We start from the raw sequence: 14,953 nt of genomic DNA on the forward strand, positions 1-14,953 counted from the left end.
CCTGGTGGTCCAGTGGTTAAGACTTCACCTTCCAATGTAGGGGGTATGGGTTCCATCCCTGGTCAGGGAACTAAGATCCCACATGGCATGTGGCCAAAAAAACCAACAGAAGCTATACTGTAACAAATTCAATCAAGACTAAAAATTGTCCACATCAAAAAAAAAAAAATCTTAAAAACAAAAGGAAAGGGAATCTGTCTTCAAATATTAAAATGATGACCTTGTGGGGAATCTTTGTTATTGAGGAGAGAACCCATTAACACCCCAGACACTGCATTCCCACCACTCACTCACCTTCCCGAGCAGAGCTGAGGGGAGTGGCACCAGAGGGCGGAGGTGGGTGGAGGAGGGGAAGCTTCTCACTCTGATCTTGGAGAAAACAGTGTGGGTGCAGGTCTGCGAGGTGCAGAGGACGCAGAGGTCATGGCTCTCCTATCCTTGGTGGATAGGGTAAAAAGTGGGTACAGAAAAGTGGGTACAGAGTTCCTTCTAAGGATGAGGGATAAAGCAGGCTTGGGTGTCAAAGAACATGAAGACAGTTTTGAATAGCAGCTAAGGGGACTTCTTCCAGCCTACCAACCCACACAAGCAGATCGATGCCAGGTATATTTCAACAGCACAAGGATGGGCCAAGTCAGCACAGTTCTTCTTCTCTGAGGTCCAAGAGGTTAAAGCAAGGGAAGGAGGGTGATGCAGCTGCCCGGGGTTTGTCACTGATGAGTACAAAGTAGGAGAACTCCCTAGAGGCCCCAGGCATTTGAAAATAGTTCTGACTCCCGGTGCAGCCGGGAATCAGGCATAGCCGGAGGAGGTCGAGTTACCAGGATTGATCTGCCTATTGACAGTGGCAGGTCCCCTCTTGATGGGAAGCTGACAAGCTTGGTGGTGCTGGTGGTAGGAGACAGGGGAGTCAGTGTCCGATTTCTCTGGAAAGCATCCAGTGATTACCAGGTCCCAAGGGAAGCAGTAGGGAAGGGTCATCACCCTTTTCATCCCACAGGGCCCCAGTGGGTGAAGAACCGTGGGTTCAGAGTGCCAGTGAGTCACCAACAGGAGGAAGATGAGGGATAAAAGGTGTGTGGGACTGGATGTTACTGGTTGATGGTGGAGAAAACATTTCTTTTCACTTCCCTCAGTTCTTTATTTAATGTAAATGAGGCTTCCATGCTGGTGAAAAGTATAAGATCAGGTAAGGCACATAACAATGTTTTGTAAATGTCAAGCTCTATACAACTCTTCAAAGTACCATTATGACTGTTAATGTCAACTAATTTGATAATCAGGAAGAGAAGGCACCTAGAGTAAAGGGTTACCTGAATACCAATAGTGTGAATTTGAATAGGACTTCTCCATAGATCTGGGGTTTTCTTTCCACATGTTTGATTTCCTCAAATGAGGAAAACATCTACATAAAACACATACCAGAGTGCCTGGCCAGTAGTAAGTGCTCAATTAGGGTTTACCCTTATCTTCAATCTCACAACCACCTTCTGAGATAGATGTTGTTAATTCTATTTTTAGAGGAAACACTCAGAACAATGACTTCTTTTGTCTAAGAACAGAAAGTGAAATCGTGGACAGGATTCAAACCCAGGCCTTTACACTCTTAAATTTGATATTCCTTCCAATGACTTCTCTTGTCTAAGAACAGCAAGTGAAATTGTGGACAGGATTCAAACCCAGGCCTTTGCACTCTTAAGTTTGATATTCCTTCCTTTCTAATCTATGTGTGAGGATCCATCCAATTTTCAGAGTCTATGAAATCCTCAAATCTAATTCCTTTATATAATCTGCACTTCATACTAAGATGTCAATTTTTGAAGAACTGTACACATGAGATGCATGCAGTGTTCTTTTTAAAATTATAATATGTTAAAAGTCATCATTAAAATTGTTCACTTTTGTAGAAAAGACTCTGAACCCACATAATCCCACATCCTGATTGGTGATTGTCACTGGCACAATTTTCATATGACTCTTTCACAATACTAAATATTTTTGCAATACTAAAGATATCCAATCTCATCATGCAGGATACTCTGGGGACCAATTAATATTTCAAAATAATTCATACTCGTGGAGTAAGTGTTTTTAATTGGAAAAAATCTGCCTCTTTGGGTAAAATGCTTTTCCATTATTATCAGTGGTGATTCACATGGATGGATGGGTGGGTGGGTGGATGGGTGTTTGACCAAAAAAAGATGCACAACATGTGAGAGCTATGAGTTGTTTTATTTGGGGGCAAAATGAGGACTGCAGCCTGGGGAACAGCACCTCAGATAGCTCTGAGGGACTGCTCCAAAGAAGCAGTGGGGGAAGGTCAGTATATAAGATTTTGATGAAGGGAGAGTTTAAAATAATCAAGTCCTTACTTTCGAAAAGGTTTTCTGCGAGTCACGAGGAGCTGATATCACCATGAGGGATTTAGTGCTTTTCTAGATATGAGGTGATGCAAGGATTGGGATCATGAAACCAATTCCTAAAAATATCTATCTGAAGACCTGTGCCACCAGCTTCCCTAGAGCACAGAGTGCTTCACTCTCCACCCTGAATTCCCTTCAGGGCATGTTGAAGGTTGGCAGCTGCAGCAGCAAAGGGTTCAATCTCTGCAGGGGCAGATGGCAAATGCCCTTGGCAACCACCAGTTTATAGTTGACAGGTGGATGGATGGATGGGTGGGTTGATAACTTATTCTGGTTTCCTGGACAGTGGTGTGGTACCGTATCAATAGAATGAGATAGGAACTGGGTCTTATGATATGTGAGCCCTAGCCCTGATTCTGCCACCAACTATTAGATGACCTGGGATATTTTCATATCACCTTTATCAGCCTTCGTTTCCTCTTCTGAAATTGAGAAGTACGTGATTCTTAAGGTCACTTTTAGCTCAAAGCATCCATGATCTAACTGTACCAGGGGTCCGAATTCTAAAGAACAAAGATACGAGATATCTGACACGTTGGCTGCAAATGTCATGCTCTGAAAAAGGAAACCCAGTAAGTGCTGAGATTCCTGGCAAGTCTGGCCCAGATTCCTCACGTGCTTCTTTGTGAGAATAACTTCCAACCTCCTTAAAATACTCTGACAGGCTCAAGAAGCAAAGAAAGATGGATCTGAGGAAACCTGCCAATGGGAAGAGTTCACATCACTCCAACCAAAAGCCGTGTGGAAACCCTAGGGGACTGATCCTGAGCTGTTTGAAAACAAGCACTGATGGAACAGATTGTCCAGAAAGATAGAAACACAGAAACATCCTCGCTGCCTTCACTGATTTTAGACGATAGCCTCATGTGACTGTTGCTGGGGAGGCAGGCTGGAGAGATGGAGGGGAGCATCAGGAGGGCCCCACTGGAGCCTGGGGATGATCCATGCATGGGATACAGAAGAAAGTCATATAGTCTTTTGCATTATTATCAGTGATAATTCACATGGATGGGTGGGTGGATGGATGGATGGATGGGTAGGTGGGCTGACGGATGGATGGATAGGTGGATGGATGGATGGTGGATGGGTGGTTGGATGGATGGATGGGTGGATGGATGGATGGATGGGTGGATGGGTGGGTGGGTTGATGGATGGGTGGGTGGATGGGTGGGTGGGTTGATGGATGGGTGGGTGGGTGGATGAATGGATGAATGGGTTAAATCTGGATTTGCCATTCACTAGTAGTGTTTTTTTGAACAAGCCACTCAATCTCTCTAAGCTTCATCTGCAGAACTGGGCATATAAACATGTCATGTATTCTTTTCTGAAATGGCCAGGTGGATGTGGCCCTGAGAGGAGACAGGTTCAGGCCGAGTTTCTTGTACTCACAGATACCAGAGACAGGAGGCATGCAGGCCACACAGAACCTTATGGGGAAGGGGGGTCAGAAGGCAGAAAACAGGAGTGAGGGGAACAGTCAGGCCCCAGCCTTTATTGGGGTTTCTGTGAGAAAGACAAGGCAGTTCTAGCTAGTTTGAATAATTTTGGTGGACTGTGGGCTATAGACGTGTTCTCTAGTTGCCTTGGGACCAGCCTTGGGAAGATTGAGGCAGAGAAATGTTTTTTGGGGGCAGAGAAAAGAAGTGTGGCTCCAGATTGGATAGAAAAGGGATGCTCCCAGCAGGGCCCTTTGCATCTCTGAGAATTGGCCAGCTTCAGGAGGAGCAGTCTCTCCCCAGCCAGAAAAGTTTCTTAAGATGTCAGAATATCATAATATACAGAAAATAATTATATATACAGGCATACCTCAGAGATCATGTGGGTCTGGGTCCAGACCACCACAATAAAGTGAATATTTCAATAAAGTGCATCACAGGAATTGTTTGTTTTCCCGTGTGTATAAAAGTTATGTTTACACTATCCTGTAGTGTATTAAGTATGCAATGGCATAATTTAAAAATACTTCATTGCTAAAAAATGCTAGGACCTCCTTGGTGGTCCTGTGGTTAGGATTCTGTGCACTTCCACTGCAAGGGGAATGAGTTCAATCCCTGGTCAGGAAACTTAGATCTCACAATATGCATGGTGTGGGCAAAATAATAAAATAAAATAAAAAAATGCTAACCATCATCTAAGCCTTCAGAGAGTCATAATCTTTTTGCTGGCAGGGCAGGGGAAGGAGGGAGGAGAATTGAAATATGGCAAGAATCACCAAAAAGTGATGCAGAGACACAAAATGAGCAAATGTTGGGAAAATGACACTTGCTTGATGAAGGGTTACCACAAACCTTGAGTTTGTACCAAGCACAGTATCTGCAAAGTGCAGTAAAGCAAGGTGTGATAAAACAAGGCATATACACGCACATACAATGCAGGACACATCTCATCTGAGAAGCTAGATATTTGAATGGTGATCTCAAAGGATCTCAAAAGTTAAAATACATGTCAACACCCAAATTAAAAGATTGAAAATATTAATTTATTTTTGGCTGTGCTGGGTCTTCGTTGCAGTGCGGGCTTTCTTTAGTTGCAGCGAGCAGGGGCTACTCTCTACTTGCAATCCATGGCTTTCTTATTGCGGTGGCTTCTATCGTTGCAGACCACGGGCTCCAGGCACGAGGGCTCAGCAGTTGCAGCTTCCGGGTTCTAGAGCTCAGACTTGGAAGTTGTGGCCCATGGGCTTAGTTACTCCTCAGTATATGGGGTCTTCCTGGACAAGGGTTCGAACCCATGTCCTCTGCATGGGCAGGTGGATTCTTATCCATTGGACCACTTGGGAAGCCCAGGTTTTTATTTCTTTATAGCTATGTTCCACTAATAAGTCTTTGAGGGCCACTTTCTAGAAATAACTGCAATAAAGAGGCTTGGAAATCAACACCCGCTTTTACTGTCCACCCCAACTTCTTTCCAGTTAATCTCTAGTAAAGGGCCTCACTTATATGGGTTAAATTGCATCCCCTCAACATTCAAGTGTTGAAGTCCTAACCCCCAGTACCCCAGACTATGATTGTATTTGGAGACAGGCCTTTTAAAGAGGTGATTAGAGTCAGATGAGGTCACCAGGTTGGGCCCTAAATCAATATGATTAGTGTCTTTATAAGGAAAGGAGATTAGGAGACAGACACACACAGAGGGAAGGCCACGAAAGACACAGGATGAATGAAGCTACAAGCCAAGGAGAAAGGCCTCCAGGAGAAATCAGACCTGCTGACACCTTGATCTTGGACTTACAGCCTCCAGAACTATGAGACAACTGGTTTTTAATTTCTGTGGTTTAAGCCACGCAGTCTGTGCTATTTTGTTATGGTAGCCCCAGCAAAGTAATATACCACTTATTTGTTTTTTAAAAAATACATTTTAAAAAGAAGGCAAATATAAGGACAGATAAAGGGAGTGTTAGGGAGTTTGGAATGGATGGGTACACACTGCTATATTTAAAATAGAACCAACAAAGACCTACTGTATAGCACAGAGAGCCCTGCTCAAAGTAATGTAGCAGCCTGGATGGGAGGGAAATCTGGGGGAGAATGGATACGTGTATATGTATGGCTGAGTCCCTTTGCTGGACACCTAAAACTGTCACAACATTGTTAATTGGCTATATTCCAATATAAAATAAAAAGCTTTTTAAAAGACCCATAAAAGGAAGAAAGGAAACAATAATAACAAAAAGCATACCCATATATAGAATGGTTTTTAGATCTGCTTCTCTCAGGATGGGGCTTCCCGTGTGGCGCTAGTGGTAAAGAACCCGCATGCCAGTGCAAGAGACGCAGGAGATATGGGTTCGATCTCTGGGTGGGGAAGATCCCCCTGAAGAAAGGAATGACTACCCACTCCAGTATTCTTGCCTGGAGAATTCCATGGACAGAGGAGCCTGGCAGAGTACAGTCCATGCAGTCGCATAGAGTCGGACACAACTGAGTGACTGAGGACACACGCATGCACCCCATCAAAATGCTGCATTTCCTGACATTGCTCGTAATGATTTCAGATACTCTGGCCTCTGAAGTGAGGGTCCTGGGAACAGCCTCCTCAAGAAGAGCCTTTTTCATCATAATTTGTCTTGGATCCCATTTCCACGGTCATCAAGACTGAATTATGAGAGACTCCATTGGCTTGGACCACCAAAGGGAATGCCTGTGCCAGGAGCACAGAGCACCCAGCACACCTCTGGGGAAAGTAACCAACATATCGGTGGAGTTTTTCTTCCTCTGAGGTTGTGCCAGGCCATCCTAATGTGGATATCCATGGCTGTCTGCTGGCCGGTAGTCAGCCTCCTCTCCATGCATCCCCCAGTTCAGAGTCTGTGCTCCTCCATGGGCCAGAGACAGGTCTATGCATAAAGGCTGGGCATCTGGGTTGCACTGTTTCAGAGATGCCATCTGCATCCTTCATGCTTGTTTCTTGGATCCTGCCTGAAGGACCTAAAACTGGCCACTGGGCTTACTTACTTAGGGAGCCCTCTAGTCCCAGAACTGACAAAGGCCTCTGCACACAGGCATTCAGGACAGCACACCCATGTGGGTAAAGCATGTGGCCCTGGGAGCCACTGGTTGATGAGTCTTCTGGTGAACAGAGCATCAGAAAGCTCAGGCCACCTGGGCAAAGACGGAGCTTCTGGTGGTTTCCTTCTCAAAGGGCCTCCTGCTACTCTGCACTGTGGCTGCAAACTCCTGGCTCTCTTCTGTGTGAGTGCAGGGGATAGTGGGCTGCGGACAAATAAGCCAGTCTCCAGCCTGTAGATGATGATCCAGGACATCCTGCTGAGTGAGCTCGGAGCGGGGACATGTGATATTGGGTAGGCCAGAAAGTTTTTCAGGTTTTTCCAAAACAGCTTACTGAAAAATCTGAATCAGATTTTCGGCCAATCCAGTACTTAAAAAAAAAGTTAATAAGCTCACCCCAAATGTACCAGGGTGGCTCAGATGGTAAAGAATCTGCCTGCAATGCAGGAGACTTAAGTTCGATCCTTGGGTTGGGAAGGTCCCCTGGAGAAGGGGCCTCTGGGCTACCCAGTCCCATATTCTTCCCTGGAGAATCCCATGGACAGAGGAGCCTGGCGGGCTGCAGTCCATGGGGTCACAAAGAGTCAGGCATGACTGAGCAACTAACACTAACACTTTCAAACTTACCAATCTGCTGCTTTCCTCTTTGGATCCTTATACATGTCCTCTAATACCTCACCTGCCCCGTCTGCTTCATTTCCCCTGCCTCTGCCCTTCATTTGCAAAACACACATTCAAAAATAAAATAATCCAAAATTTCCAGAGAGTGAGAGCAGGGCAGTAAGCCCCAAGCATGGGGCCCTTTTGCATGTGGGGCCTTGTCACACACCACAAGGCTGGCCCTGGTTTTCTCCTACCTCTTGGAAACTGGGGAGCCCTAGTGAAAATGTGCATCACTTTAAGTGCTAAAGATCTACCAATAACCTTTTATGCAATTTGGAATGAGCATTATGGTCCAGTTTTAAATGAATTTTCTATTAAAGTCACATGTATCTAGATCTCAGGAAATCCAGCCGGGTGTTACGGACCTCCTGAAAGAAAGCCTCCTTTCTTGTCTCTTTCTTGGTGCTTAAATTGAGGTGCCTGACTTGCAGTTTCATTTCAGCCCCATCCTTTCCCAACTCTTCCCTCAATGTGTCTGCATGCGTGCTCAGTTGTGTCCGACTCTTTGCGACCCCAGGGACCCACCAGGCTCCTCTGTCCATGGGATTCTCTAGGCAAGAATACTGGAGTGGTTACCATTTCCTTCTCCCGGGGATTTTCCCGACCCAGGGATCGAACCTTCATCTCCTTTGTCTCCTGCATTGGCAGGCGGATTCTTTTACCATTGAGACACCCGGGACGCCCTTTAATGTGACGCTCTGTGAATTCTGACACCCACCTTCCTCCCATCAGCATCATGAGCCTAAATGAGGACAAGGCCAGGATGGCTGCATGGGACAGTGGAACAGCCAGGCAGGTCCAGCTCCTACTCACAGATGGTCACTGCGTCGCTTGAGTTTCAATTTTTGATCTGTGATATGGTGATACCATCTGCCTGTAGGCTTGGAAGGACCACACAGTTCTATGGCCCCTGACTGCATTCTAGAATCTGCTCCCTTCCTCCACCGGCCTTCTCCATCAGACTAGGATGCCAGTTCTCCATGCCCCGCACCCCCTGACACCCAAACCACTAACAAGTCCCTCTCACTTCTAAGGCTGATGCAGGACTTCTGCTCAGGTGGCTTGGAAAAAAGGGGGAGAGATACTTTCTGTTGTTTGTTTTGTGTAAGGGTGGGGCCAGCAGGGCCTTCATAAACCAAGCATCTTGAGCTTCCTTTCACTCTTTCCTACCTTCTCAAGCTCCTTCATCTGAACACAGGCAGAATTCCTACTTCACAAGTGTGCTGGGAAGATGAAACGAAGTCACTCCTAACAAGAGACTAAAGCTGTGTTTGGCATATTTTTGTTCAATCGCTAAGTTGTATCCAACTCTTTGTGACCCCACAGTCTACAGCACTGTCCTTCACCATCTTCTGGAATTTGCTCAAACTCATGTCCGTTGAGTCGGTGATGCCATCCAACAATCTCTTCCTCTGTTGTCCCCTTCTCCTCTTGCCCTCCGTCTTTCCCAGCATCAGGGTCTTTTCCAAGGAGTCGGCTCTTTGCATCAGGTGGCCAAAGTATTAGAGCTTCAGCTTCAGCGTGTGGTAGGTGCTTAAGAAATGTCATCTCCTAGCCTGCTCCCCCAAGTAGACTTTGGAGTTCAGTATGGGGCTGACCACCCCTGCAGCAGGTATGGAGGACAGAAGACTGGATAATGGGACGATGACCCCAATCCATCCTTATTTATGCTCTGGCATCTCTGGCCTTCTCTGAGCCTCTTTTTTACCCTTTGAGGATATTAGGAATACTTGCAGCACTGCCTACCTCCCAAGATGAATTATATTTTAAATTAAGGGAGATAATGAGTGTGAAACTTTGTACAAAGATAAAGGGTTATTAACACAAGTGCTCAAGGCTTAGGTCGCCAAACCTCAAACAGAACACTTTGCTTTTCTTCCTCCAGCTCACAGGCACCTCCCCTGCTCTGCTGGCACGGTGGGTGTGTCTGATGTGTTTGGGGAACACAGCCTCTCTGGTCAGTCTGGAGCATCTTGACTTCACCAGCATATGATCATTTTTTAATGTGCATAAAAGATGATTATGAAACAGGGAGCCAGCTCAGGGCTGGGGTCTGGGTAGGAAGACTGCAGGAAATGTGTTTGTGTGACTCACCTAGCCCAGGGTGTGGCCTGACAGATATTCATCCATCAATCAAACATTATTACAAAGTGTACATGAACACATTCATTAGGATTCAGCAATTAGTACTGAATCAGAATCTGAATTAGAATCCATGATTCCTGCCAAGCAGCCTAACTCCCACCTGGGTTTATGATGGGGAACTCACTACCTTTAAAGCTTATTCCCTATTTGTGGGTCTCTGTTAAAAAGTGTATTCTAGGGACTTCCCTGGTGGTGAAGACTCCATGTTTGCACTGCAGGAGGTGTAGTTTAGATCCGTAGCTGGGAAAAAATAAGATCCTGCATGCCACGTGATGTGGCCAAAAATAAATAAATAAATAAGTAATAAAATAAATGAAAAGTTTATTCTGTGCTTTCCACCCTTTCAGTTCAGTTCAGTCGCTCAGTCGTGTCTCACTCTTTGTGACCCCACGGACTGCAACACGCCAGGCCTCCCTGTCCATCACCAACTCCCGGAGTTTACACGTCCATTGAGTCGGTGATGCCATCCAACCATCTCATCCTCTGTTGTCCCCTTCTCCTCTTTCCCTCAGTCTTTTCCAGCATCAGGGTCTTTTCCAATGAATCAGTTCTTTGAATCAGGTGGCCAAAGTATTGGAATTTCAGCTTCAGCATCAGTCCTTCCAATGAATATTCAGGATTGATGGTGTCACAATGGGAGCTCTGAACCCCAATGACCTGAATCTAAAGTCAGTCTCCTCTGTCTACCAACTATGTGACCTTGTGAGTTACTCGACCTCTGTGTGCCTCAGTTTCCTCATTTGGAATATGAAGATCATAACAACACTTATAGGCTTATTATGGAATTAAATGCATTAATATGGGAAGTACTTAGAACATGTCTGGCACAGAGTGAGGACTTGGGAAATGCCAGTAATTATTGTTACTCTACAATTTATCTTCCCCTTTGTGAAAGTATGAAAGCTAAAGAATAGTTAGAGCAATTAAAAGTAAATACAGCAGGCAGAGAGATAAATGAACTGTTTGCATAAACATGAATTAAGAGAGTCACACTCAAGGAAGAATTGTTCCCTGTTGAGGACAGCAAACATCTGGAAGGGATTAAGTGGGGGTAAGAGGGGGTGGGGTAGTGTGAGCTGAGAACACACTGTGACTGCTGGAAGGAGAGAATTCATTTCTGGGGTGGGTAAGTGATCCCAAAAGAGGGAGGCTGCTCTGGGCTTCTACAGCACGACTGGATGCCCAAAGAGTATTTACTCTTTCAAATAATTTCGTTCTGATTAGACTGAGTACCTAAAATACCCATATCATTCATTTGAGCTAATTCATTAAATTAAAAAACCCAGAAATCAAATTGTAAAGATAGGTAGGTAATGCATTGCCTTGAGAAAGTCACTTCTAAAATGCAAATATACTAACATAAAATAACAGGCTACCATTTTGTATCTGGAGAAGGCAATGGCAACCGACTCCAGTACTCTTGCCTGGGAAATCCTATGGGCGGAGGAGCCTGGTGGGCTGCAGTCCATGGGGTCTGGAAGAGTTGGACACGACTGACCGACTTCACTTTCACTTTTCACTTTCATGCACTGGAGACGGTAATGGCAACCCACTCCAGTGTTCTTGCCTGGAGAATCCCAGGGATGGGGGAGCCTGGTGGGCTGCCATCTATGGGGTCGCACAGAGTCGGACACGACTGAAGCAACTTAGAAGTCACTTCATGGGATTTTCCAGGCAAGAGTACTGGAGTGGGGTGCCATTGCCTTCTCCGATCTGTGACATTAACCATATGAAAATTGTAATACTCAGTGCATTGAGGTTTTATTGAAACTGGCACATTTAAAAATCTATAATGTACATGTGTGTGCTAAGTCGCTTCAGTCATGTCCGACTCTTTGTGACCCCATGGACTGTAGCCTACGAGGCTCCTCTGTCCGTAAGATTTTCCAGGCAAGAACACTGGAGTGGGTTGCCATTTCCTCCTCCAGGCGATCTTCCCAACCCAGGGATCGAACCTGAGTCTCTTATGTCTCCGGTATTGGCAGCTGGGTTCTTTACCACTAGCACCACCTGGAAAGCCTATAATGTAATTACAAATAGGTATAACTTATGGGAAGTGATTTGGCTAGAATTTTTTTCTTTTCTTTTTGTGATTTGGTTGGAATTTTTAAGAGTTATAAAAATGTCTATAACTGTGGCTCTACTAATCCAGCTTCTAGGAATTTATTGGCAGGAAAAAATTCAAGAGAAGGAGGGACCTTTCTGCACTTGTTTTCGATGATTGAGAGTGGGTAAACTACCAGGCATCTCCCTGATGGGCTCTTAGGCAGCCATCAGAAGGATAATTATAAAGGACAGATGGGGAAAGTGTGAAATAATCATTCACAAATTTAAAAAGCACAGGAATTGAATTGTAAAGACTGGGTATGCATTTGGATGGAACTAGAAGAAAATGGAAAGGAAACCAGTGTTCTTTGTTGGAGGTTGTGAGATGGTGGAAGAATTTTTTCTTTCTTTCCTTTCAGTTTATGTTAAAATTGGTTGTGCAATGAAAAATGATCAAAGACTCAGATGGACTCTCTAGGAAGGGGTAGCTGATTGTCAACCTTCACCATATGGGCAAGTTTCAGTCCAGTTTTCTGAGAGAGACAGGGTCTCAGATCTGAAAGCTGGGGGCTGATGGGCAAGGTGGGTGGCCTCCCAGGGCACAGGGACCACCTGCAGAGGGAGGGAGGGAGGTGCTGGTGGGAGCTGGCGGAGAGTGGCTTTAAGGGAAACTGCCTCCTTCACGGGGTTGCCTCTGACAGGCCTGAGCTAATGAGCATTAAAATCAAGTACTTGCACTGTTCCTCTTAGTCATTCGCAATCCCAACGTTAAAACCAGAATCGACAAACCTAGTGTTTACTCCTTTTGATGAGCTGCGGTGTTTCTGAATCTCAGAGCATCCAGAGCACAGACTGACACTAGAATATCAGGCTTTCTGGTTTCCAACCGCCCTGTCTCAAATACTTGTCAATCAGTCTGGTCGAATATCAGACAAACACAATCAGGCCCTGGCCTGCGATGACTTCTTAGGCAGACAGTTCCTGTGGTTGCTTGGGTTGTGATTGCATCATGGATTCATTTCCCCAGAACCTTTACTTCTATTGACAACTCTTTTTAAAAAAGATTTCTTTATTTGGCTGCGTAAGGCGTTATTTGCAGCAGGCGGAATATTTCATTGTGGCGCACGGGCTTTCTAGTTGTGGCTCGGGCTTAGTTGCTCTTCAGCATGTGGGATCTCAGTTCCCTGACCAGGGGTCGAACTCATGTCACTTGAATTGAAAAGTGGATTCTTAACCACTGGACCTTTCCAGGGAAATCCCTTGACGACTCTTTGACTAACTTTTCAGAGTAGTGGGGCATGAAGGGAACCGCTGGACCAGGAGTCAGGAAGCATGCCGTTAGGCAGATCATAAATATGCTCATGGTTTCAGTCTCTTTATCTGTAAAATGGGGAAACTTTTTACCAAAGACTGCCTAGACTCAAAATCAATGATGCAAGTCTGAAAAACTCAGTTTGGGCCATAGTAGAGAGTCTTCTGCCCAGAATGAAGTTGAAGACCCCTCTTCCAAACTTCGCCCAGTCTTTATACACCGTGGAAAGAAACAAATTTAGATCAAGCCCCACCCTGTAAGGGGATGTTGACACCCTGTTATGTGCAGAAGAGGTTAGCCAGGCGGTATGGACGCTCAGAAGCTAGTCAGGAGACAGCTGATGAAGGAACTGCTGACTTTAACCAGAAGCATTGTTACATAGCCAGGATGTGATCACTGTCTTTGAGATTCTGAAGAGCTGTCTTGTGGGAAAAGTAAAATTCACTTGCTTTCTGTGACCTCAGAGGGCAAAATCAGTGGTTAGAGAGTACAGGGAGGCAAATTTCAAGTCTGAACAGAATACAGAACATTCCAGCACTTAGAACTAACTGAAAGTGGAGAGAATGGCTTTGAGCAGAGGTTGGGCATATGCTTTTCTTGGAGATTAAAGTGCTGAGTGAACACTTTAATTTTGTTGACTATTGTCATTTTTTTGTTTCTGGGTGTGCCATGTGGGATGCAGGATCTTAGTTCCCAGACCAGGGGTCGAACCCTGCCCCCTGCAGTGGTAGCACTGGATTGCCAGGGAAGTCTCAAGGGAGAATTTGAAGTGGGGCTCAAATGCTCCTCTAATGCTGTGAGCCTCTGAATGTAATCTGAGATGACTTACATCCTCCAGGGCAGCCACCATAAATGCTGTGCACTGGCAGAAGCATCAGCTCCAGCACCCACAAAACCACCTTCCTCAGTCCCAGCTTGAGGTTCAGGAAAGAGCTAGTGTATATGGATCCCCTCATCACTTGAACAAGCTGTGTACCAGATTCCCCAGCTCTCTCCATCCCAAGATTTCCAAGGCAGAATTCCCTCTGTGCCTCCTTCGCCTCCACCTCCTACTCTGCCCCACCCCCACTACTAGTTTCCATCTTTCTGGTGTGTAGATCAGAGAGGGAGACAAAGGTGTGGACAGTGCACAGCAAACAGACCAGCATTCCTAGACATCCCAGGATGTACCAGGGTTTGCTGTGTCCCTAAGTGCTCCATGAGCATGCAGGAGACACCCGATGCTAGATGATAATGACTCAGAGGCACGCCCCTCCCCTTCATATTGTGAACTAGCTGCTTATAATCAAGAAAAGGAAACCTCTTTTTCAAGAGAAAAGGGTGGAAGACCATTGAGGTGGTTGTCTGAGGAGGGAAATGCACATGTGCTAATTCACTCAGTTGTGTCTGACTCTTTGCAACCTCATGGACTGTAGCCTGCCCGGCTCCTCTGTTCATGGGCCCAGGCAAGAATACTGAGTGGGTTGCCATGCCCTCCTCCAGGGGATATTCTCCACCCAGGGATCAAACCTGAGTCTCTTATGTCTCCTGCACTGGCATACGGGTTCTTTACCACTAGCGCCATCTGGGAAGCCCCAGAGAAGGGAAGGTATGGTAAAAAGCATCTCCTCTAGCCTAAAGGGAATGGGATCCCGAACTGGGGAGTGGGAATTACCAGCGCTGCCCGGAGCCTGGCTGAGTCTGCTGCTGGCATGGTCCCTTTAGGCAGTTCCAGAGCAGACTTGGAGGGCAGCATCTGGGTTCCAGAGCAAGCAAGCCCTCTGGGTTGGAATCCTGTCTCCATGTCTTACTTGCTGTGCTGTCTGAGGCAAAAGTAACAGCTTTAGCCGTAAAGAGGGGTAAAAAAGGGTCCTTTG

The 14,953-nt window shown here is 45.8% G+C and overlaps 1 protein-coding gene across 1 annotated transcript in view; it reads left to right on the plus strand.

The window, feature by feature from the left end:
* Positions 1–14,953, plus strand: part of SCARA5 (scavenger receptor class A member 5) — a 133,485-nt gene that overhangs the window by 61,090 nt on the left and 57,442 nt on the right. The gene's annotated exons all lie outside the window — the stretch shown is intronic.

This window comes from Bos indicus, chromosome 8 (assembly GCF_029378745.1).
Source record: "Bos indicus isolate NIAB-ARS_2022 breed Sahiwal x Tharparkar chromosome 8, NIAB-ARS_B.indTharparkar_mat_pri_1.0, whole genome shotgun sequence".
NCBI lineage: Eukaryota > Metazoa > Chordata > Mammalia > Artiodactyla > Bovidae > Bos > Bos indicus.